This window comes from Panulirus ornatus, chromosome 4 (assembly GCF_036320965.1).
Source record: "Panulirus ornatus isolate Po-2019 chromosome 4, ASM3632096v1, whole genome shotgun sequence".
Classification (NCBI taxonomy): Eukaryota; Metazoa; Arthropoda; class Malacostraca; order Decapoda; family Palinuridae; genus Panulirus; species Panulirus ornatus.
In genome coordinates this window covers 38607754-38635153 of record NC_092227.1, presented here as the reverse complement: position 1 = coordinate 38635153, position 27400 = coordinate 38607754, and the positions used below count along the sequence as shown (strand labels likewise).

The window sequence follows — 27400 nt, the reverse complement described above, 5'->3', positions numbered from 1 at the left end:
TATAACAAAGAAAATGATATAAGATAGGCTGCCAAGCTCACTTTCATGTTATGATCACATTGTCAGGGAAGATACAAGAATGATATAAAAGTCAGTAACAGTTACAGTTAATAAGTGAATTAGCATTACTCCATTCAATACAATGGTCATAATCTTTAACATGATTAAACAAAGCATTTGATTCTTGTCCTGTTCTTATATTTACGTTGTTAAGTCTAACCTAAAGATCCTCACCAGTCTGCCGAATATAAAGCATATTACAGTTTTTACAAGGGATTCTGTAAGAACCCACAGAATTTTCTGGAGAGTTTTTGATTAAGATACATCTATATCAAAGGATTTAAGGAACCTAAACTACAGGCTAATCTCACTAAATGACAAATTGCAAAATAGCAATTTTTAACTGGAAGACAACAAGGATCTAGAAAAAATGAGGAGGGCACATGCTTTTGCATTTTCCCAATGGAATGACTCAAAGAACCAGAAAGTGGTTCACACAGCAGCCCTTAGCTTAAGAATCTATATGTACTTCTACTGATAATTTTCCTAAAGAAGCCGGGAGGACTATATCTTGAAAATGTTATTCCTATACGAAGTGATACAACTGTGCTTCATCAAAATGCTACTTCTGTTTGCAATTAGGTGAACTGAGCAAAGCCTCCACCAGGAACCACACCCAAGGTGAACTGTGTGGCAGCCAATGCCATTCACTCACCCGTAAATCATTACAATCTTTTCTAATCTGTGACTGTATGATTAATTGTAAATTATATCTTTCAACATATTCATTTTGTACAGGATTAGTCAATATAAGTCTATACACTAACCAATGCTAAGATTGAAAAAGGGGGAGAGAGATAACAAAGTATTCATCACATATGGTGGAAGACAATGGATATTATGCGATGAGTCTTAGTCACCCTCCAAGTGACCACATACATGCAAATACTATTCAAAAAAAGAATGTACAGACATTTCCAAAGACAATGTTTGTATAAGTAAGTGTTTTGGGTAACAAAGGCTTTGACATCAGTTAGTCAATGTTAATGAACAAGACAACTGCATCTGATTTGATTTATGGAATTTATAAAGTACTGAAAATTTAATGGTTATTCAGATTCTAGCATGAAATGCATGTCTATAACTTAAAACTTTTTATACAAAATTATATATTATGACTTCCTATAAAAATGTTCTCCAGTAATTCACTTTCTTCCACTGTTATTACATAACTCTGAAACTTCTGCACTTATGGCATGAGTACAAGTTCCAAGATAAACCAGTTATTGCAGGTGTCACATACTGGCATAGGGATCCTTTTCATTTAGTGACTATGGGTCCCTGTAGTATGACTAATAAGAAGTCAACAAAGAATTGTATGAAAATGGAAATTCCTCTTAAAAGAAAAAAGAAAAAAAAAAGCTATATTTCAACACCTTTCTTTACCTCAAATTGTTCGTTATTCTTTTGGGCTTCCAAGTCCCATCTAGCATGCCATTTACATACATCATTTTTACTGATTCTGCCCATAAAATCACTGAGGTGTATATAACATATATAAATTGTCTGATGTAACTACTTTTGCCTCAGCATGTATTTCATTACTGCTAATACCATCATGTCCAAGCTACCAACACCAACGAAATTCCACACAATGCTTTCAGTAGATACTATCCAAATCTGTATTTCATAAACAATGGGATACACTGAAGTATTCAGTAGAGTGAAAGAACTTGGAATGCACTCTTGAACTTAGTTTGTAAATTTCTTGCTTTGAGGTTAGCTTAATGAAGTGCACCTGAATATCATAAAATTCTGTAATAAAAATAGCTGATTCTTTTGGTAGTTTTATATTGCCATGGCCACCCCTCTGATGGAGTTCCAGAATGGAATAGGCATCAAAGATATTGATAGACAGATAGACAGATACATTCTTCTTCAGTAACTTGAGCAACACCCACACATTCATCACATTCTGAGCCATCAATAATTTTTATTCTGTTTGCAAAAATATCATGTCACAGACGTTTCCTATTGCTGTTATTGAAGCTTTTGGGTGTTTTCTGCTGATCCTTAAAGAATTTAATCACAGGGACTTTCTAGGGAGGGAATCAAGCAACACATTACCTCCATAAGTCTATCCAAGCCACTCTAATTTTTTTTTGTTAGATTAAAAGTTTATGCAAATGTGGATGTTGATTAAATACCTCAGTGCTCTTAGCAGTGAAAGCTTACTCACAAGTTAGGTTAAATTGTATATGCTTAAGCCTACAGAGATATTCTGAACCAAGTTCTTCATATCTTAACCCACAATTTACATCATTTGTTGTTACACTCTCATCTGCAACATACATAATCTAAAGTGAGACTTCTATGTTAATGTATTATATTGCATGCCAAACTGACCTGATACCACCTATATCCCATAATACAGGTGGCATAATAAAGTCTATAGCAGTGTTGGTGAAACATTTACTTAATTTCAAAATAAAACTCTTTAAGCCAGTTAATTGCTTTTTCTAGTAGTTGGATACCCTAGCTCTAACAGATACCATCTGCAGGTACACCTTCTTTCCGCAGTGGTACAGATGGTATGTAAGGGATGTCTACTACAAGGAAATAGGTGTCTATGAATTCTAAGATATAACATAATTCTTAGGTTATATTCTTCACTCTTTATGTTAGTTACCCACTTTTCTGCTGTTTAGATATCTTAACTGTGACATACATAATTTATCGATATATAATCAATTGCAAAATGGTTCACCAAAAAACGAAGTTTCCATGCCCATGTTTTACAAACTGCACACCAAGTTCAACACACTACTCACTCTCCGTTTCTTCTTCTTATGCTTGTTATGCATTGCTTGCTCCTTCTTTCATCCCTGCAATGCACTAAGGTGCTTGACAAAATGATCCCCCAGATGCTTACTCCAACACTCCACCATGGCAAAACAAAGGAAGAAAAAGGATTTATTTCTTCATTTCTCATACACCTACATGCATATCTTTAACTTCTTAAAAAGATAAGTTTTAATTTTTCTATTTTCATATTTTGAGCATACAGTGGTAACTGCAGCATAAATGTCAAATACTCAGGGAGCTCACCAAAATCTGCATAAAGATTTTTTCACATCTAGAGAATCTGAATGCTTCTGTGCGTATTCCAATGCAAAGATTATTAACACTATCAACCATTTGCAGCACAGCTTTCCTCTCAGCTCTCAAAGCGTTGTGAAACACTAACGTCAAAATGTTCAGTGACTGTTTCCTTAATATCAAAAATTTTTTCCATGAGGTTTCCCATCTATCTTGTATCAAAAATTGTGCAGAAAAATCTTATTTCTTAATACAGAATATGAATGATTATCAATGTATGTATGATTCATGGTGAGGTGCCTGAGGATTGACAGAATGCTTGCATAGTGCGACTCTACAAAGGCAAAGGGGACAAAAATGAGTGCTCAAATAACAGAGGTATAAGTTTGTTGAGTATTCCTGGTAAATTATATGGGAGGGTATTGATTGAGAGGGTGAAGGCATGTACAGAGCATCAGATTGGGGAAGAGCAGTGTGGTTTCAGAAGTGGTGAAGGATGTGTGGATCAGGTGTTTGCTTTGAAGAACGTATGTGAGAAATACTTAGAAAAGCAAATGGATTTGTATGTAGCATTTATGGATCTGGAGAAGGCATATGATAGAGTTCATAGAAGGTATTAAGAATATATGGTGTGGGAGGCAAGTTGTTAGAAGCAGTGAAAAGTTTTATTTAGGATGTAAGGCTTGTGTACGTATAGGAAGAAAGGAAAGTGATTGGTTCTCAGTGAATGTAGGTTTGCGGCAGGGGTGTGTGATGTCTCCATGGTTGTTTAATTTGTTTATGGAAGGGGTTGTTAGGGAGGTAAATGCAAGAGTTTTGGAAAGAGGGGCAAGTATGCAGTCTCTTGTGGATGAGAGAGCTTGGGAAGCGAGTCAGTTGTTGTTTGCTGATGATACAGCACTGGTGGCTGATTCATGTGAGAAACTGCAGAAGCTGGTGACTGAGTTTGGTAAAGTGTGTGAAAGGAGAAAGTTGAGAGTAAATGTGAATAAGAACAAGGTTATTAGGTACAGTAGGGTTGAGGGTCAAGTCAATTGGGAGGTAAGTTTGAATGGAAAAAGACTGGAGGAAGTGAAGTGTTTTAGATATCTGGGAGTGGATTTGGCAGCGGATGGAACCATGGAAGCGGAATTGAGTCATAGGGTGGGGGAGGGTGCAAAAATTCTGGGAGCCAAGAAGAATGTTTGGAAGTCGAGAACATTATCTCGGAAAGCAAAAATGGGTATGTTTGAAGGAATAGCGGTACCAACACTGTTGTATGGTTGCGAGGCGTGGGCTATGTATAGAGTTGTGTGCAGGAGGGTGGATGTGCTGGAAATGAGATGTTTGAGGACAATAGGTGCTGTGAGGTGGTTTGATTGAGTAAGTAATAATAGGGTAAGAGAGATGTGTGGTAATAAAGAGCGCAGTTGAGAGAGCAGAAGAGGGTGTTTTGAAATGGTTTGGTCACATGGAGAGAATGAGAGGAAAGATTGACAAAAAGGATATGTGTCAGAGGTGGAGGGAACAAGAAGTGGGAGACCAAATTGGAGGTGGAAAGATGGAGTGAAAAAGATTCTGAGTGATTGGGGCCGAAACATGCAGGAGGGTGAAAGGCGTGCAAGGAATAGAGTGCATTGGAACAATGTGGTATACCGGGGTCGACGTGCTGTCAATGGATTGAACCAGGGCATGTGAGGTGTCTGGGGTAAACCATGGAAAGTTCTGTGGGGCCTGGATGTGGAAAGGGAGCTGTGGTTTCGGTGCATTTTTACATGAATGCTAGAGACTGAGTGTGAACGAATTGAGCCTTTGTTGTCTTTTCCTAGCGCTACCTTGCACACATGAGGGGGAAGGGGGTTGTTATTTCATGTGTGGCGAGGTGGCGATGGAAATGAATAAAGGCAGACAGTATAAAAAATGTACATGTGTATATATGTATATGTCTGTGTATATATATGTATATGTTGAGATGTATACGTTGAGATGTATAGGTATGTATATTTACGTGTGTGGACGTGTATGTATATATATGTGTATGTGGGTGGGTTGGGCCATTCTTTCGTCTGTTTCTGTGCGTTACCTTGCTAATGCGGGAGACAGCGATAAAGCAAAATAAAATAAATAAATAATATATATAAATAAATATATACATATTTATAAATTTATATTTATTCATTTTGCTTTGTTGCTGTCTCCCGCGTTAGTGAGGTAGCGCAAGGAAACAGACGAAAGAATGGCCCAACCCACCCACATAAACATGTATATACATACACGTCCACACACTGCACATAAACATAACTATACATCTCAATGTTTACATATATATACACACACAGACATATACATATACACACATGTACATGATTCATACTTTCTGCCTTTATTCATTCCCATCCCCACCCCGCCACACATGGAACAACAACACCCTCCCCCTCATGTGTGCGAGGTAGCGCTAGGAAAAGACAACAAAGGCCCCATTCATTCACACTCAGTCTCTAGTTGTCATGTAATAATGCACCGAAACCACAGCGTCCTTTCCACATCCAGGCCGCACAGAACTTTCCATGGTTTACCCCAGACGCTTCACATGCCCTGGTTCAATCCATTGACAGCACGTCGACCCCGGTATACCACACCGTTCCAATCCACTCTATTCCTTGCACACCTTTCACCCTCCTGCATGTTCGGGCCCTGATCACTCAAAATCTTTTCACTCCATTTTCCACCTCCAATTTGGTCTCCCACTTCTCCTTGTTCCCTCCACCTCTGACACATATATCCTCTTGATCAATCTTTCCTCACTCATTCTCTCCTTGTGACCAAACCATTTCAAAACACCCTCTTCTGCTCTCTCAACCACACTCTTTTTATTGCCACACATCTCTTATCCTATTATTACTTACTCGATCAAACCACCTCACACCACATATTGTCCTCAAGCATCTCATTTCCAGCACATCCACCCTCCTGCACACAACTCTATCCATAGCCCATGCCTCGCAACCATACAACATTGCTGGAACCACTCTTCCCTCAAACACACTCATTTTTGCTTTCCGAGATAATGTTCTCGACTTCCAAACATTCTTCAATGCTCCCAGAATTTTCGCCCCCTCCCCCGCCCAATGATTCACTTCTGCTTCCATGGTTCCATCCGCTGCCAAATCCACTCCCAGATATCTAAAACACTTCACTTCCTCCAGTTTTTCTCCATTCAAACTTACCTCCCAATTGACTTGACCCTCAACCCTACTGTACCTAATAACCTTGCTCTTATTCACATTTACTCTTAACTTTCTTCTTTCACACACTTTACCAAACTCAGTCACCAGCTTCTGCAGTTTCTCACATGAATCAGCCACCAGCGCTGTATCATAAGCAAACAACAACTGACTCGCTTCCCAAGCTCTCTCATCCATAACAGACTGCATACTTGCCCCTCTTTCCAAAACTCTTGCATTCAACTCCCTAACAACCAAATTAAACAACCATGGAGACATAACACACCCCTGCCGCAAACCTACATTCACTGAGAACCAATTACTTTCCTCACTTCCTACACGTACACATGCCTGACATCCAAAATAAAAACTTTTCACTGCTTCTAACAACTTGCCTGCCACATCATATATTCTTAATACCTTCCACAGAGCATCTCTATCAACTCTATCATATGCCTTCTCCAGATCCTTAAAATGCTACATATATATCCAATTGCTTTTCTAAGTATTTCTCACATACATTCTTCAAAGCAAACACCTGATCCACATATCCTCTACCACTTCTGAAACCACACTGCTCTTCACCAATCTGATGCTCTGTACATGCCTTCACCCTCTCAATCAATACCCTCCCATATAATTTACCAGGAATACTCAACAAACTTATACCTCTGTAATTTGAGCACTCACTCTTATCCCCTTTGCCTTTGTACAATGGCACTATGCAAGCATTCCACCAATCCTCAGGCACCTCGCCATGGGTCATACATACATTAAATAACCTTACCAACCAGTCAACAATACATTCACCTCCTTTTTTAATAAATTCCACTGCAAAACCATCCAAACCTGCTGCCTTGCCAGCTTTCATCTTCTGTAAAGCTTTTACTACCTCTTCTCTGTTTACCAAATCATTTTCCCTAACCCTCTCACTTTGCACACCACCTCGACCAAAGCACCCTATGTCTGCCACTCTTTCATCAATCACTCTTTCATCACTCTTTCAAAATACTCACTCCATCTCCTTCTCCATATATATATGGATGGGGTTGTTAGAAAGGTGGCTACAAGAGTTTTGGAAAGGGGCAAGTATGCAGTCTGTTTTGGATGAGAGAGCTTGGGAAGTGAGTCAGTTGTTGTTCACTGATGATACAGTGCTGGTGGCTGATTTGGTTGAGAAACTGCAGAAGCTGGCGACTGAGTTTGGTAAAGTGTGTGAAAGAAGAAAGCTGAGAGTAAATGTGAATAAGAGCAAGGTTATTAGGCACAGTAGGGTGGGATAGGGGGCAAATCATAGAATGGGATAGGGGGCGAAAGTTCTGAGAGCCTTGAAAAATGTGTGGAAGCCGAGAACGTTATCTTGGAAAGCAAAAATGGGTATTTTTGAAGGAATAGTGGTTCCAACAATGTTATATGGTTGCGAGGCATGGGCTAAAGATACAGTTGGGCGGAGGAGGGTGGATGTGCTGGAAATGAGATGTTTGAGGACAATATGTGGTGTCAGGTGGTTTGATCGAGTAAGTAATAAAAGGGTAAAAGAGATGTGTGGTAATAAAAAGTGTGTGGTTGAGAAACCAGAAGAGCGTGTTTTGAAATGGTTTGGTCACATGGAGGGAATGAGTAAGGAAAAATTGACCAAGGGGATATATGTGTCAGAGGTGGAGGGAACGAGGAGAAGTGGGAGACCAAATTGGAGGTGGAAAGATGTGGTGAAAAAGATTTTGAATAATCGGGGCCTGAATATGCATGAGGGTGAAAGGCGTGAGAGGAATAGTGTGAACTGGAATGATGTGGTATACCGGCATCGACGTGCTGTCAATGGACTGAACCAGGGAATGTGAATTGTCTGGGGTAAACCATGGAAAGTTTTGTGTGGCCTGGATGTGGAAAGGGAGCTGTGGTTTCGGTGCATTATACATGACAACTAGAGACTGAGTGTGAACAAATGTGGCCTTTGTTGTCTTTTCCAAGCACTACCTCGCGCACATGTGGAGGGAGGAGGGTTGTCATTTTATGTGTAGTGAGGTGGCGACGGGAATGAATAAGGGCAGACAGTATGAATTATGCACATGTGTATATATGTATATGTCTGTGTGTGTATATATATGTATACATTCAGGTGTATAGGTATGTATGTGTGAATGTGTGGACGTGTACGTATATACATGTGTGTGTGGGTGGGTTAGGCCGTTCTTTTGTCTCTTTCCTTGTGCTACCTCGCTAACATGGGAGACAGTGACAAAGTAAATAGAAAAGTAAATATAAAAATATATATATATATTATACTTTGTCGCTGTCTCCTGCATTTGTGAGGGAGCGCAAGGAAACAGACAAAAGAACGGCCCAACGCAACCACATACACATGTATATATATACACGTCCACACGCACATATACATACCTATGCATCTCAACGTATACATATATATATACACACACAGACATATACATATATACACATGTACACAATTCAAACTGCCTGTCTTTATTCATTCCCGTTGCCACCCCGCCACACATGACATGACAACTGAAGAAGGAGTCACACGGGGAGTGCTCATCCTCCTAGAACGCTCAGATTGGGGTGCCTAAATGTGTGTGGATGTAACCAAGATGAGAAAAAAGTATATAAGTAGTATGTTTGAAGAAAGGAACCTGGATGTTTTGGCTATGAGTGAAACGAAGCCCAAGGATAAAGGGGAAGAGTAAGGCATGCCTTATATCTTCGGCAAAAACTTTTCACTGCTTCTAACAACTTACCTCCCACACCATATATTCTTAATACCTTCCACACAGCATCTCTATCAACTCTATCATAAGCCTTCTCCAGATCCATAGATGCTACACACACATCCATTTGCTTTTCTAAGTATTTCTCACATACATTTTTCAAAGCAAACACCTGATCCACACATCCTCTACCACTTCTGAAACCACACTACTCTTCCCCAATCTGATGCTCTATACATGGCTTCACCTTCTCAATCAATACCCTCCCATATGATTTCCAGGAATATTCAACAAACTTATACCTCTGAAATTTGAGCACTCACTCTTATCCCATTTGCCTTTGTACAATGGCACTATGCAGGCATTCCTCCAGTCCTCAGGTACCTCACCATGAGTCATACATACATTAAATATCCTTACCAACCAGTCAACAATGCAGTCACCCCTTTTTTAAATAAATTCCACAGCAATACCATCCAAACCGCTCCCTACCCAGCTTTCATCTTCCGCAAAGCTTTTACTACCTCTTCTCTGTTTACCAAATCATTCTCCCTAACCCTCTCACTTTGCACACCACCTCGACCAAAACACCCTATATCTGCCACTCTATTATCAAACACATTCAACAAACCTTCAAAATACTCACTCCATCTCCTTCTCACATCACCACTACTCGTTATCACCTCCCCATTAGCCCCCTTCATGATGTTCCCATTCGCTCCCTTGTCTTATGCACAAAACATCTTTTTATTCTCCCTAAAATCTAATGATACTCTCTCACCCCAACTCTCATTTGCCCTCTTTTTCACCTCTTGCACTTTCTCTTGACCTCCTGCCTCTTTCTTTTATTCATCTCCATGTCATTTGCATTATTTCACTGCAAAAATCGTTCAACTGCCTCTCTCTTCTCTTTCACTAATAACCTTACTTCTTCATCCCACCACTCACTACCCTTTCTAATCTGCCCACCTCCCAATCCTTCTCATGCCACAAGCATCTTTTGCGCAAGCCATCACTACTTCCTTAAATACACTCCATTCCTCCCCCACACCCCTTACATCCTTTGTTCTCACCTTTTTCCATTCTGTACTCAGTCTCTCCTGGTACTTCCTCACACAAGTCTCCTTCCCAAGCTCACTTACTCTCACCACTCTCTTCCTCCAACATTCTCTCCTCTTTTCTGAAAACCTCTACAAATCTTCCCCTTTGCCTCCGCAAGATAATGATCAGACATCCCTCCAGTTGTACCTCTCAGCACATTAACATCCAAAAGTCTCTCTTTTGCATGCCTATCAATTAACACGTGATCCAATAACCCTCTCTGGCCATCTCTCCTACTTACATATGTACACTTATGTATATCTCATATCACCAGTCCTTTTTCAGCACATAAATCTACAAGCTCTTCACCATTTCCATTTACAACACTGACCACCCCATGCACACCAATTATTCCCTCAACTGCCACATTACTCACCTTTGCATTCAAATTACCCATCACTATAACCGGTCTCGTGCATCAAAACTACTAACACACTCACTCAGCTGCTCCCAAAAAACTTCCCTCTCTAGATCTTTCTTCTCATGCCCAGGTACATATGCACCAATAATCACCCATCTCTCTTCATTCACTTTCAGTTTTACCCATATCAATCTAGAGTTTACTTTCTTACACTCTATCACATACTCCCACCACTCCTGTTTCAAGAGTAGTGCTACTCTTTCCCTTGCTCTTGTCCTCTCACTAACCCCTGACTTTACTCCCAAGACATTCCCAAACCACTCTTCCCCTTTACCCTTTAGCTTCGTTTCACAGACAAAGAAATAGCCCAACCCACCCACATACACATGTATATACATACACCTTCCACACATGCAAATATACATACCTATACATCTCAATGTACACATATATATACACACACAGACATATACATATATACACATGTACATAATTTATACAGTCTGCCTTTATTCATTCCCATCGCCACCTCACCACACATGAAATAAGAGCCCCCTCCCCCCTCTTGTGCGTGAAGTAGCACTAGGAAAAGACAACAAAGGCCACATTCATTCACACTCAGTCTCTAGCTGTCATGTAATAATGCATAGAAACCACAGCTCCCTTTCCATATCCAGGCCCCACAGAACTTTCCATGGTTTACCCCAGACGCTTCACATGCGCTGGTTCAATCCACTGACAGCACGTCGACCCCAGCATACCACATCCTTCCAATTCACTCTATTCCTTGCACACCTTTCAACCTCCTGCAGGTTCAGGCCCCGATCACTCAAAATCTTTTTCACTCCATCTTTCCACCTCCAATTTGGTCACCCACTTCTCCTCGTTCCCTCCACCTTTGACGCATATATTCTCTTGGTCAATCTTTCCTCACTCATTCTCTCCATGTGACCAAACCATTTCAAAACACCCTCTTCTGCTCTCTTAACCACACTCTTTTTATTACCACACATCTCTTACCCTATTATTACTTACTCGATCAAACCATCTCACACCACATATTGTCCTCAAACATCTCATTTCCAGCACATCCATCCTCCTCCGCACAACTCTATCCACAGCTCACGCCTCGCAACCATATAACATTCTTGGAACCACTATTCCTTCAAACATACCAATTTTTCCTTTCTGAGATAATGTTCTCAACTTCCACATATTCTTCAACGCTCCCAGAACTTTTGCCCCCCTCCCCCACCCTATGATTCATTTCCGCTTCCATGGTTCCATTCGCTGCCAAATCCACTCCCAGATATCTAAAACACTTCACTTCCTCTAGTTTTTCTCCATTCAAACTTACCTCCCAATTGAATTGTCCCTCAACCCTACTGTACCTAATAACCTTGCTCTTATTCACATTTAATCTCAGCTTTCTTCTTTCATACACTTTACCAAACTCAGTCACCAGCTTCTGCAGTTTCTCACATGAATCAGCCACCAGCGCTGTATCATAAGCGAACAACAACTGACTCACTTCCCAAGCTCACTCATCCACAACAGACTGCATATTTGCCCCTTTTTCCAAAACTCTTGCATTCACCTCCCTAACAACCCCATCCATAAACAAATTAAACAACAATGGAGACATCACACACCCCTGCCATAAGCCAACATTCACTGAGAACCAATCACTTTCCTCTTTTCCTACACGTACACATGCCTTACATCCTCGATAAAAACTTTTCACTGCTTCTAACAACTTGCCTCCCACATGATATATTCTTAATACCCTCCACAGAGCATCTCTATCAACTTTACCATATGCCTTCTCCAGATCCATAAATGCTACATACAAATCCATTTGCTTTTCTAATTATTTCTCAACATACATTCTTCAAAGCAAACACCTGATCCACACATCCTCTACCACTTCTGAAGCCACAATGCTCTTCCCCAATCTAATGCTCTGGACATGCCTTTACCCTCTCAATAAATATCCTCCCATATAATCTCCCACGAATACTCAACATACTTATACCTCTGTAATTTGAGCACTCACTTTTATCCCATTTGCCTTTGTACAATGGCACTATGCAAGCATTCTGCCAATAGTCAGGCACCTCACCATGAGACATACATACATTAACTAACCTTACCAACCAGTCAACAATACAGTCACCCCCTTTTTTAATAAAGTCCAGTGCAATGACATCCAATCCCGCTGCACTGCCGGCTTTCTAAAAGGGGAAACAGAAGAAGGAGTCACGCGGGGAGTGCTCATCCTCCTCAAACACTCAGATTGGGGTGTCTAAATGTGTGTGGATGTAACCAAGATGAGAAAAAAGGAGAGATAGTTAGTATGTTTGAGGAAAGGAACCTGGATATTTTGGCTCTGAGTGAAACGAAGCTCAAGGGTAAAGGGGAAGAGTGGTTTGGGAATGTCTTGGGAGTAAAGTCAGGGGTTAGTGAGAGGACAAGAGCAAGGGAAGTAGTAGCACTACTCATGAAACAGGAGTGGTGGGAGTATGTGACAGAGCATAAGAAAGTAAAGTCTTCATTGATATGGGTAAAACTGAAAGATGATGGAGAGAGATGTGTGATTATTGGTGCATATGCACCTGGGCATGAGAAGAAAGATCATGAGAGGCAAGTGTTTTGGGAGCAGCTGAATGAGTGTGTTAGTAGTTTTGATGCACAAGACCGAGTTATAGTGATGGGTGATTTGAATGCAAAGGTGAGTAATGTGGCAGTTGAGGGAATAATTGGTGTACATGGGGTGTTCAGTTTTGTAAATGGAAATGGTGAAGAGCTTGTAGATTTATGTGCTGAAAAAGGACTGGTGATTGCGAATACCTGGTTTAAAAAGAGATATACACATAAGTATTCATATGCAAGTAGGACAGATGGCCAGAGAGCGTTATTGGATTACGTGTTAATTGATAGGCGCACAAAAGAGAGACTTTTGGATGTTAATGTGCTGAGAGGTGTAACTGGAGGGATGTCTGATCACCATTTTGTGGAGGCGAAGGTGAAGATTTATAGAAGTTTTCAGAAAAGAAGAGAGAATGTTGGGGTGAAAAGAGTGGTGAGAGTAAGTGCGCTTGGGAAGGACACTTGCGTGAGGAAATACTAGGAGAGACTGAGTACAGAATGGAAAAAGATGAGAACTAAGGATGTAAGGGGAGTGGGGGAGGAATGGGATGTATTTAGGGAAGCAGTGATGGATTGCGCAAAAGATGCTTGTGACATGAGAAGCAAGGGAGGTGGGCGTATTAGAAAGGGTAGTGAGTTGTGGGATGAAGAAGTAAGATTATTAGTGAAAGAGAAGAGAGAGGCATTTGGACTATTTTTGCAGGGAAATAATGCAAATGACTGGGAGATGTATAAAAGAAAGAGGCAGGAGGTCAAGAGAAAGGTGCAAGAGGTGAAAAAGAGGGCAAATGAGAGTTGGGGTGAAAGCGTATCATTAAATTTTAGGGAGAATAAAAGGATGTTTTGGAAGGAGGTAAATAAAGTGCGTAAGAGAAGGGAACAAATGGGAACTTCAGTGAAGGGGGCTAATGGGGAGGTGATAACAAGTAGTGGTGATGTGAGAAGGAGATGGAGTGAGTATTTTGAAGGTTTGTTGAATGTGTTTGATGATAGAGTGGCAGATATAGGGTGTTTTGGTAGAGGTTGTGTGCAAAGTGAGAGGGTTAGGGAAAATGATTTGGTAAACAGAGAAGAGGTAGTAAAAGCTTTGTGGAAGATGAAAGCCAGCAAGGTAGCGGGTTTGGATGGTATTGCAGTGGAATTTACTAAAAAAGGGGGTGTCTGTATTGTTGACTGGTTGGTAAGGTTACTTAATGTATGTATGACTCATGGTGAGGTGCCTGAGGATTGGCCGAATGCTTGCATAGTGCAATTGTACAAAGGGAAAGGGGATAAAGGTGAGTGCTCAAAATACGGAGGTATAAGTCTGAGATGTAGCGAGGTAGCACAAGTAAACAGACAAAAGAATGGCCCAACCCACCCACATATGCACGTATATACATATACGTCCACACATGCAAATATACATACCTATACATCACAATGTATACATATATATACACACACATACACATACATACACACATACACACATACACATATATACACATGTACATAGTTCATACTGTCTGCCTTAATTCATTCCCATCGCCACCCCACCAGACATGAAATAACAACCCCCTTCCCCCACATGTGCGCGAGGTAGCACTAGAAAAAGACAACAAAGGCCACATTCGTTCACACTCAGTCTCTAGCTGTCATGTGTAATGCACTAATACCACAGCTCCCTTTCCACATCCAGGCCTCACAGAACTTTCTCTGGTTTACTCCAGATGCTTCACACACCCTGGTTCAATCCATTGACAGCACATCGACCCCGGTATAACACATCGTCCCAATTCACTCTATTCCTTGCACGAAATTCACCCTCCTGCATGTTCAGGCCCCGTTCACTCAAAATCTTTTTTCACTCCATCTTTCCATCTCCAATTTGGTCTCCCACTTCTCGTTCCCTCCACCTCTGACACATATATCCTCTCAGTCAATCTTTCCTCACTCATTCTCTCCATGTGACCAAACCATTTCAAAACACCACATAGAGTTGGCAGAGATGCTCTGTGGAAGGTATTAAGAATATATGGTGTGGGAGGAAAGTTGTTGGAAACAGTGAAAAGTTTTTATCGAGGATGTAAGGCATGTGTACGTGTAGGAAGAGAGGAAAGTGATTGGCTCTCAGTGAATGTAGGTTTGCGGCAGGGGTGTGTGATGTCTCCATGGTTGTTTAATTTGTTTATGGATGGGGTTGTTAGGGAGGTGAATGCAAGAGTTTTGGAAAGAGGGGCAAGTATGCAGTCTGTTGTGGATGAAAGAGCTTGGGAAGTGAGTCAGTTGTTGTTCGCTGATGATACAGCGCTGGTGGCTGATTCATGTGACAAACTGCAGAAGCTGGTGACTGAGTTTGGTAAATTGTGTGAAAGAAGAAAGTTGAGAGTAAATGTGAATAAGAGTAAGGTTATTAGGTACAGTAGGGTTGAGGGTCAAGTCAATTGGGAGGTAAGTTTGAATGGAGAATAACTGGAGGAAGTGAAGTGTTTTAGATATCTGGGAGTGGATCTGGCAGCGGATGGAACCATGGAAGCGGAAGTGAATCATAGGGTGGGGGAGGGGGCAAAAATTCTGGGAGCCTTGAAGAATGTGTGGAAGTCAAGAACATTATCTCGGAAAGCAAAAATGGGTATGTTTGAAGGAATAGTGGTCCCAACAATGATGTATGGTTGCGCGGCGTGGGCTATGGATAGAGTTATGCAGAGTAGGGTGGATGTGCTGGAAATGAGATGTCTGAGGACAATATGTGGTGGTGTGAGGTGGTTTGATCGAGTAAGTAATAATTGGGTAAGAGAGACGTGTGGTAATAAAAGGAGTGTGGTTGAGAGTGCAGAAGAGGGTGTTTTGAAATGGTTTGGTCACATGGAGAGAATGAGTGAGGAAAGATTGACCAAGAGGATATATGTGTCAGAGGTGGAGGGAACGAGGAGAAGTGGGAGACCAAATTGGAGGTGGAAAGATGGAGTGAAAAAGATTTTGAGTGATCGGGGCCTGAACATGCAGGAGGGTGAAAGGTGTGCAAGGAATAGAGTGAATTGGAACGATGTGGTATATCGGGGTCGATGTGCTGTCAATGGATTGAACCAGGGCATGTGAAGTGTCTGGGGTAAACCACGGAAAGTTCTGTGAGGCCTGGATGTGGAAAGGGAGCTGTGGTTTCAGTGCATTATTACATGACAGCTAGAGACTGAGTGTGAATGAATGGGGCCTTTGTTGTCTTTTCCTAGCGCTACCTTGCACACATGAGGGCGGAGGGGGTTGTTATTCCATGTGTGGCGAAGTGGCGATGGGAATGAACAAAGGCAGACAGTATGAATTACGTACATGTGTATATATGTATATGTCTGTGTGTATATATATGTATACATTGAGATGTATAGGTATGTACATATGCGTATGTGGACGTGTATGTGGGTGGGTTGGGCCATTCTTTCGTCTGTTTCCTTGCGCTACCTTGCTAACGCGGGAGACAGTGACAAAGCAAAATAAATGATAAATAAATATTTTTTTTTTATTTTGCTTTGTCGCTGTCTCCCGCGTTTGCGAGGTAGCGCAAGGAAACAGACGAAAGAAATGGCCCAACCCACCCCCATACACATGTATGTATGTATATATATATATATATATATATATATATATATATATATATATATATATATATATATATATATTTTTTTTTTTGCCGCTGTCTCCCGCGTTTGCGAGGTAGCGCAAGGAAACAGACGCAAGAAATGGCCCAACCCACCCCCATACACATGTATATACATACATCCACACACGCAACTATACATACCTACACAGCTTTCCATGGTTTACCCCAGACGCTTCACATGCCCCGATTCAATCCACTGACAGCACGTCAACCCCGGTATACCACATCGCTCCAATTCACTCTATTCCTTGCCCTCCTTTCACCCTCCTGCATGTTCAGGCCCCGATCACACAAAATCTATTTCACTCCATCTTTCCACCTCCAATTTGGTCTCCCTCTTCTCCTCGTTCCCTCCACCTCCGACACATATATCCTCTTGGTCAATCTTTCCTCACTCATTCTCTCCATGTGCCCAAACCATTTCAAAACACCCTCTTCTGCTCTCTCAACCACGCTCTTTTTATTTCCACACATCTCTCTTACCCTTACGTTACTTACTTGATCAAACCACCTCACACCACACATTGTCCTCAAACATCTCATTTCCAGCACATCCATCCTCCTGCGCACAACTCTATCCATGGCCCACGCCTCGCAACCATACAACATTGTTGGAACCACTATTCCTTCAAACATACCCATTTTTGCTTTCCGAGATAATGTTCTCGACTTCCACACATTCTTCAAGGCTCCCAGGATTTTCGCCCCCTCCCCCACCCTATGATCCACTTCCGCTTCCATGGTTCCATCCGCTGCCAGATCCACTCCCAGATATCTAAAACACTTCACTTCCTCCAGTTTTTCTCCATTCAAACTCACCTCCCAATTGACTTGACCCTCAACCCTACCGTACCTAATAACCTTGCTCTTATTCACATTTACTCTTAACTTTCTTCTTTCACACACTTTACCAAACTCAGTCACCAGCTTCTGCAGTTTCTCACATGAATCAGCCACCAGCGCTGTATCATCAGCGAACAACAACTGACTCACTTCCCAAGCTCTCTCATCCCCAACAGACTTCATACTTGCCCCTCTTTCCAAAACTCTTGCATTCACCTCCCTAACAACCCCATCCATAAACAAATTAAACAACCATGGAGACATCACACACCCCTGCCGCAAACCTACATTCACTGAGAACCAATCACTTTCCTCTCTTCCTACACTTACACATGCCTTACATATATATATATATATATATATATATATATATATATATATATATATATATATATATAGTTTTTAGTTATTTATTCATTTATTACACTTTGTCGCTGTCTCCTACGTTAGTTAGGTAGCACAAGGAAACAGACGAAAAAATGGCCCAACCCACCCACATACACATGTATATACATAAATGCCCATACATGCACATATACATACCTATGCATTTCAACGTAAACATACATATACATACACAGACATATACATACATACACACGTACATATTCATACATGCTGCCTTCATCCATTCACGCCGCCACCCAGCCACAAATGAAATGGTAGCGTTCCCCTCCCCCCGCGTCACATTATGTATATGTTTTTCTTATACTGTTCCCCATCTCCTGCATTGGTGAGGTAGTGTTAAGAACAGAGGACTGAGCTTTTGAGGGAAATCCTCACGTGGCCTCCTTCTCTGTTCCTCTGTTCATCTTTTTGGAAAATAAAAAAACGAGAGAGGGGATTTCCAGGCTCCCGCTGCTTCCCCTTTTAGTCACCTTCTACAACACGCAGGGAATACATGGGAAGTATTCTTTCTCCCCTATCCCCAGGGATAATATTATTATTTACTATACTTTGTCGCTGTCTCCCGCATTTGCGAGGTAGCGCAAGGAAACAGACGAAAGAAATGGCCCAACCCCCCCCCACACACATGCATATACATACGTCCACACACACAAATATACATACCTACACAGCTTTCCATGGTTTACCCCAGACGCTTCACATGCCTTGATTCAATCCACTGACAGCACGTCAACCCCGGTATACCACATCACTCCAATTCACTCTATTCCTTGCCCTCCTTTCACCCTCCTGCATGTTCAGGCCCCGATCACACAAAATCTTTTTCACTACATCTTTCCACCTCCAATTTGGTCTCCCTCTTCTCCTCGTTCCCTCCACCTCCGACACATATATCCTCTTGGTCAATCTTTCCTCACTCATTCTCTCCATGTGCCCAAACCACTTCAAAACACCCTCTTCTGCTCTCTCAACCACGCTCTTTTTATTTCCACACATCTCTCTTACCCTTACATTACTTACTCGATCAAACCACCTCACACCACACATTGTCCTCAAACATCTCATTTCCAGCACATCCATCCTCCTGCGCACAACTCTATCCATAGCCCACGCCTCGCAACCATACAACATTGTTGGAACCACTATTCCTTCAAACATACCCATTTTTGCTTTCCGAGATAATGTTCTCGACTTCCACACATTCTTCAAGGCCCCCAGAATTTTTGCCCCCTCCCCCACCCTATGATCCCCACCCAGGGATAATATATATATATATATATATTTTTTTTATTATTATTTTGCTTTGTTGCTGTTTCCCGCGTTTGCGAGGCAGCGCAAGGAAACAGACGAAAGAAATGGCCAAACCCAACCCCATACACATGTATATACATACACGTCCACACTCGCAAATATACATACCTATACATCTCAATGTACACATATATATACACACACAGACACATACATATATACCCATGCACACAATTCACACCTTTTAGTCACCTTCTACAACACACAGGGAATACATGGGAAGTATTCTTTCTCCCCTATCCCGAGGGATAATATTTTTTTTTTTTTTTTTTGCTTTGTCGCTGTCTCCCGCGTTTGCGAGGTAGCGCAAGGAAACAGACGAAAGAAATGGCCCAACCCACCCCCATACACATGTATATACATACGTCCACACACGCAAATATACATACCTACACAGCTTTCCATGGTTTACCCCAGACGCTTCACATGCCCTGATTCAATCCACTGACAGCACGTCAACCCCGGTATACCACATCGCTCCAATTCACTCTATTCCTTGCCCTCCTTTCACCCTCCTGCATGTTCAGGCCCCGATCACACAAAATCTTTTTCACTCCATCTTTCCACCTCCAATTTGGTCTCCCTCTTCTCCTCGTTCCCTCCACCTCCGACACATATATCCTCTTGGTCAATCTTTCCTCACTCATTCTCTCCATGTGCCCAAACCATTTCAAAACACCCTCTTCTGCTCTCTCAACCACGCTCTTTTTATTTCCACACATCTCTCTTACCCTTACGTTACTTACTCGATCAAACCACCTCACACCACACATTGTCCTCAAACATCTCATTTCCAGCACATCCATCCTCCTGCGCACAACTCTATCCATAGCCCACGCCTCGCAACCATACAACATTGTTGGAACCACTATTCCTTCAAACATACCCATTTTTGCTTTCCGAGATAATGTTCTCGACTTCCACACATTCTTCAAGGCTCCCAGAATTATCGCCCCCTCCCCCACCCTATGATCCACTTCCGCTTCCATGGTTCCATCCGCTGCCAGATCCACTCCCAGATATCTAAAACACTTCACTTCCTCCAGTTTTTCTCCATTCAAACTCACCTCCCAATTGACTTGACCCTCAACCCTACTGTACCTAATAACCTTGCTCTTATTCACATTTACTCTTAACTTTCTTCTTTCACACACTTTACCAAACTCAGTCACCAGCTTCTGCTGTTTCTCACATGAATCAGCCACCAGCGCTGTATCATCAGCGAACAACAACTGACTCACTTCCCAAGCTCTCTCATCCCCAACAGACTTCATACTTGCCCCTCTTTCCAAAACTCTTGCATTCACCTCCCTAACAACCCCATCCATAAACAAATTAAACAACCATGGAGACATCACACACCCCTGCCGCAAACCTACATTCACTGAGAACCAATCACTTTCCTCTCTTCCTACACATACACATGCCTTACATCCTCGATAAAAACTTTTCACTGCTTCTAACAACTTGCCTCCCACACCATATATTCTTAATACCTTCCACAGAGCATCTCTATCAACTCTATCATATGCCTTCTCCAGATCCATAAATGCTACATACAAATCCATTTGCTTTTCTAAGTATTTCTCACATACATTCTTCAAAGCAAACACCTGATCCACACATCCTCTACCACTTCTGAAACCACACTGCTCTTCCCCAATCTGATGCTCTGTACATGCCTTTACCCTCTCAATCAATACCCTCCCATATAATTTACCAGGAATACTCAACAAACTTATACCTCTGTAATTTGAGCACTCACTCTTATCCCCTTTGCCTTTGTACAATGGCACTATGCACGCATTCCGCCAATCCTCAGGCACCTCACCGTGAGTCATACATACATTAAATAACCTTACCAACCAGTCAACAATACAGTCACCCCCTTTTTTAATAAATTCCACTGCAATACCATCCAAACCTGCTGCCTTGCCGGCTTTCATCTTCCGCAAAGCTTTTACTACCTCTTCTCTGTTTACCAAATCATTTTCCCTAACCCTCTCACTATACATATATATATATATTTTTTTTTATTATTATTTGGCTTTGTCGCTGTCTCCCGCGTTTGCGAGGTAGCGCAAGGAAACAGACGAAAGAAATGGCCCAACCCACCCCCATACACATGTATGTACATACACGTCTACACTCGCAAATATACATACCTATACATCTCAATGTACACATATATATACACACACAGACACATACATATATACCCATGCACACAATTCACACCTTTTAGTCACCTTCTACAACACACAGGGAATACATGGGAAGTATTCTTTCTCCCCTATCCCCAGGGATAATATATATATATATATTTTTTTATTATTATTTGGCTTTGTCGCTGTCTCCCGCGTTTGCGAGGTAGCGCAAGGAAACAGACGAAAGAAATGGCCCAACCCACCCCCATACACATGTATATACATACACGTCCACACACGCAAATATACATACCTATACATCTCAATGTACACATATATATACACACACAGACACATACATATATACCCATGCACACAATTCACACTGTCTGCCTTTATTCATTCCCATCGCCTCCTCGCCACACATGGAATACCATCCCCCTCCCCCCTCATGTGTGCGAGGTAGGGCTAGGAAAAGACAACAAAGCCCCATTCGTTCACACTCAGTCTCTAGCTGTCATGCAATAATGCCCGAAACCACAGCTCCCTTTCCACATCCAGGCCCCACACAACTTTCCATGGTTTACCCCAGACGCTTCACATGCCCTGATTCAATCCACTGACAGCACATCAACCCTGGTATACCACATCGATCCAATTCACTCTATTCCTTGCCCGCCTTTCACCCTCCTGCATGTTAAGGCCCCGATCACTCAAAATCTTTTTCACTCCATCTTTCCACCTCCAATTTGGTCTCCCACTTCTCCTTGTTCCCTCCACCTCTGACACATATAAGCTCTTGGTCAATCTTTCCTCACTTATTCTCTCCATGTGCCCGAACCATTTCAAAACACCCTCTTCTGCTCTCTCAACCACGCTCTTTTTATTTCCACACATCTCTCTTACCCTTACATTACTTACTCGATCAAACCACCTCACACCACACATTGTCCTCAAACATCTCATTTCCAGCACATCCACCCTCCTGCGCACAACTCTATCCATAGCCCATGCCTCGCAACCATACAACATTGTTGAAACCACTATTCCTTCAAACATACCCATTTTTGCTTTCCGAGATAATGTTCTCGACTTCCACACATTCTTCAAGGCTCCCAGGATTTTCGCCCCCTCCCCCACCCTATGATTCACTTCCGCTTCCATGGTTCCATCCGCTGCCAGATCCACTCCCATATATCTAAAACACTTTACTTCCTCCAGTTTTTCTCCATTCCAACTTACCTCCCAGTTGACTTGACCCTCAACCCTACTGTACCTAATAACGTGGCTCTTACTCACATTTACTCTTAACTTTCTTCTTTCACACACTTTACCAAACTCAGTCACCAGCTTCTGCAGTTTCTCACATGAATCAGCCACCAGCGCTGTATCATCAGCGAACAACAACTGACTCACTTCCCAAGCTCTCTCATCCACAACAGACTTCATACTTGCCCCTTTTTCCAAAACTCTTGCATTCACCTCCCTAACAACCCCATCCATAAACAAATTAAACAACCATGGAGACATCACACACCCCTGCCACAAACCTACATTCACTGAGAACCAATCACTTTCCTCTCTTCCTACATGTACACACACACACACACATATATATATATATATTATTAGGTACAGTAGGGTTGAGGGTCAAGTCAATTGGGAGGTGAGTTTGAATGGAGAAAAACTGGAGGAAGTGAAGTGTTTTAGATATCTGGGAGTGGATCTGGCAGCGGATGGAACCATGGAAGCGGAAGTGGATCATAGGGTGGGGGAGGGGGCGAGAATCCTGGGGGCCTTGAAGAATGTGTGGAAGTCGAGAACATTATCTCGGAAAGCAAAAATGGGTATGTTTGAAGGAATAGTGGTTCCAACAATGTTGTATGGTTGCGAGGCGTGGGCTATGGATAGAGTTGTGCGCAGGAGGATGGATGTGCTGGAAATGAGATGTTGAGGACAATGTGTGGTGTGAGGTGGTTTGATCGAGTGAGTAACGTAAGGGTAAGAGAGATGTGTGGAAATAAAAAGAGCGTGGTTGAGAGAGCAGAAGAGGGTGTTTTGAAGTGGTTTGGGCACATGGAGAGGATGAGTGAGGAAAGATTGACCAAGAGGATATATGTGTCGGAGGTGGAGGGAACAAGGAGAAGAGGGAGACCAAATTGAAGGTGGAAAGATGGAGTGAAAAAGATTTTGTGTGATCGGGGCCTGAACATGCAGGAGGGTGAAAGGAGGGCAAGGAATAGAGTGAATTGGAGCGATGTGGTATACCGGGGTTGACGTGCTGTCAGTGGATTGAAGCAGGGCATGTGAAGCGTCTGGGGTAAACCATGGAAAGCTGTGTAGGTATGTATATTTGCGTGTGTGGACGTATGTATATACATGTGTATGGGGGGGGTTGGGCCATTTCTTTCGTCTGTTTCCTTGCGCTACCTCGCAAACGCGGGAGACAGCGACAAAGTATAATAATAATAATAATATAATATATATATATATATATATATATATATATATATATATATATATATAATTTAATTTGTTTATGGATGGGGTTGTTAGGGAGGTGAATGCAAGAGTTTTGGAAAGAGGGGCAAGTATGAAGTCTGTTGGGGATGAGAGAGCTTGGGAAGTGAGTCAGTTGTTGTTCGCTGATGATACAGCCCTGGTGGCTGATTCATGTGAGAAACTGCAGAAGCTGGTGACTGAGTTTGGTAAAGTGTGTGAAAGAAGAAAGTTAAGAGTAAATGTGAATAAGAGCAAGGTTATTAGGTACAGTAGGGTTGAGGGTCAAGTCAATTGGGAGGTGAGTTTGAATGGAGAAAAACTGGAGGAAGTGAAGTGTTTTAGATATCTGGGAGTGGATCTGGCAGCGGATGGAACCATGGAAGCGGAAGTGGATCATAGGGTGGGGGAGGGGGCGAAAATTCTGGGAGCCTTGAAGAATGTGTGGAAGTCGAGAACATTATCTCGGAAAGCAAAAATGGGTATGTTTGAAGGAATAGTGGTTCCAACAATGTTGTATGGTTGCGAGGCGTGGGCTATGGATAGAGTTGTGCGCAGGAGGATGGATGTGCTGGAAATGAGATGTTTGAGGACAATGTGTGGTGAGGTGGTTTGATCGAGTAAGTAACGTAAGGGTAAGAGAGATGTCTGGAAATAAAAAGAGCGTGGTTGAGAGAGCAGAAGAGGGTGTTCTGAAATGGTTCGGGCACATGGAGAGAATGAGTGAGGAAAGATTGACCAAGAGAATATATGTGTCGGAGGTGGAGGGAACGAGGAGAAGAGGGAGACCAAATTGGAGGTGGAAAGATGGAGTGAAAAAGATTTTGTGTGATCGGGGCCTGAACATGCAGGAGGGTGAAAGGAGGGCAAGGAATAGAGTGAATTGGAGCGATGTGGTATACCGGGGTTGACGTGCTGTCAGTGGATTGAATCAAGGCATGTGAAGCGTCTGGGGTAAACCATGGAAAGCTGTGTAGGTATGTATATTTGCGTGTGTGGACGTATGTATATACATGTGTATGGGGGTGGGTTGGGCCATTTCTTTCGTCTGTTTCCTTGCGCTACCTCGCAAACGCGGGAGACAGCGACAAAGCAAAAAAAAATAAAAAATATATATATATATATATATATATATATATATATATATATATATATATATATATATATATACATATATATATATATTGGAAAGGATCACAATTTTGCACGTGATCAAGATATTCCTATGAGTCCACGGGGAAAATAAAACACGAAAAGTTTGGGCAATCACGTTTACCAAATGGCGTCCTAGCTTTGTCTCTTCGATGTATATCGACTGACTGTTATATTTCTCTCTTGTGTCTCCCCTGATGATGTGATTATTATATGAAAGTGCCCTTGGGAACTTTTCATGTTCTATTTTCCCCATGGACTCATAGGAATATGTATATATATATATATATATATATATATATATATATATATATACATATTATTATTATTATTTCATTTTTTATTTTGCTTTGTCGCTGTCTCCCGCGTTAGCGAGGTAGCGCCAGGAAACAGACGAAAGTATGGCCCAACCCACCCACATACACATGTATATACATACACAGCCACACACGCAAATATACATACCTATACATCTCAACATATACATATATATATATATATATATATATATATATATATATATACACACACGGACATATACATATATACACATGTACATAATTCATACTGTCTGCCTTTATTCATTCCCATCACCACCTCGCCACACATAAAATAACAACCCCCTCCCCCCTCATGTGTGCAAGGTAGCGCTAGGAAAAGACAACAAAGGCCCCATTCGTTCACACTCATACATATATAAAGCAGCAGATATTGGCAGGTATAGCGATGTCGATAACATGCATATTTCCCTTCCTTGTCACACCTCCAGGGTAATGGAGCTACTGCCTGTGGGAACATTTGGTTTCCCATACACAGCCCCTCTTTTCCCTTCCCAGAGTATAGCTTTGAAATTGAGACAGCAGTTTTTAAAGCGAAGATCTTCATTCATGGCTGCTGACAATGTAATGAAGATCTTCATTTGTGGGCATTAAGAGATGGTATTGGCTTCTAGAAGAGGTTAGGTGAGGTTTCACAAGCTCTCTTTTCTGGTTCCATAGGCTTTCTTCTTTTCTATATGTTTCACCTAATTTCACATTAAGTAATCTCATGTTTTCTCTGATCTTCATCTCACCCAGTCAAAGCACCAGATCAAGCAGGGCTGGTGAAAATCACCTCTGCTACTGAAGGAAACCATGGATATGCATGTCTTTAGAAGAAAAAAAAAATTTGTAGTGCCCCATCAGCAAAATCTAATCAAAGTTTATATATTTTCATGGGTTCTTTTAACACCTAGAGGTGTTTCAACTGATTCATGGTTAGTGAACCCTACATTTTCCCTAACTGACTCATTCGTTATCAAAGAATAAAAAGACTACCTTAATCATGCTCCCTTGGTCTTATAAACACAATACAAACACTCCTGATAAAATTTCATGGCAAATTAATGCTGTCTCCTTACCTACTGGAAAGATTCTGCAAGTTTCTGGATATTATAATGATGTGTCTAACTACTTAAGGCAGAGAACCCTATTTCAAATTGGCCAAAATCATACAATACCTACTTCATCTAGGCTAGGACTGATAGCATACAAGAATGCATGACAAGACAGCATATAACCATCATCCTAAGCAAGGACATGAGTGACAATCTTCACATGGAGAAGACTACTAGTCAGGGAGTACAACTGACAGGTACCTGTCTCAATATTATGAATTGTTTTCGTCAATATCATAATTAATAAAGGTCAGCCGCTACACTTAGTTGCTTCGTTTCACTTTCATTTACATGTTAAATTAAACAAACTGGCTTTAATCATCTGCATGGATGATCATTAAGAGGACACCCTTGGAAATCGATATTTGTAAATACTTTATGTGCAGTCCTCAAATTTTCATATGTATACCATGAATATGTAATTTGCTAAAATAAACAAACAAGACAGATATGTTCACCAAGTACCTACGATTTCCAGCTCTAGCATTAATTCGACCTTAGGCTGCTAACATTTTCTAAGATTCCACAAAAAACTATGCCACAAAAAACTATGGCCCTAAAATGCAGAATGAAACTAAATTTATATGATGCAGTAATCTGGATTGGACAAATAAACTTGAAAATAAATTAACCAACACAGCAGCATATTAGCATAACCACGTGCGCAATTACCCATGCCAATACTGTAAAACTATAAATCACTTCCATTGCCCTAAAATAAAATAAAATACGAGCTTTAGAATTAAACATGCCAGTACTAACCCTCCTACGTCTGACCCCTGCACCAACCACTTGCTACCGCCACTAGGCATGCATAAAAATACCGATT

General features: G+C 41.6%; 1 protein-coding gene across 1 annotated transcript in view; it reads right to left on the bottom strand.

Moving 5' to 3' along the window:
- The window catches only part of LOC139764778 (protein arginine N-methyltransferase 9-like), a 354991-nt gene extending 327591 nt beyond the window's left edge, over positions 1-27400 (bottom strand). The window contains exon 1 of the mRNA XM_071691660.1: positions 27334-27400. The gene's annotated coding sequence lies outside the window, so the exon portion shown is untranslated. The remainder of the gene's footprint in view (positions 1-27333) is intronic.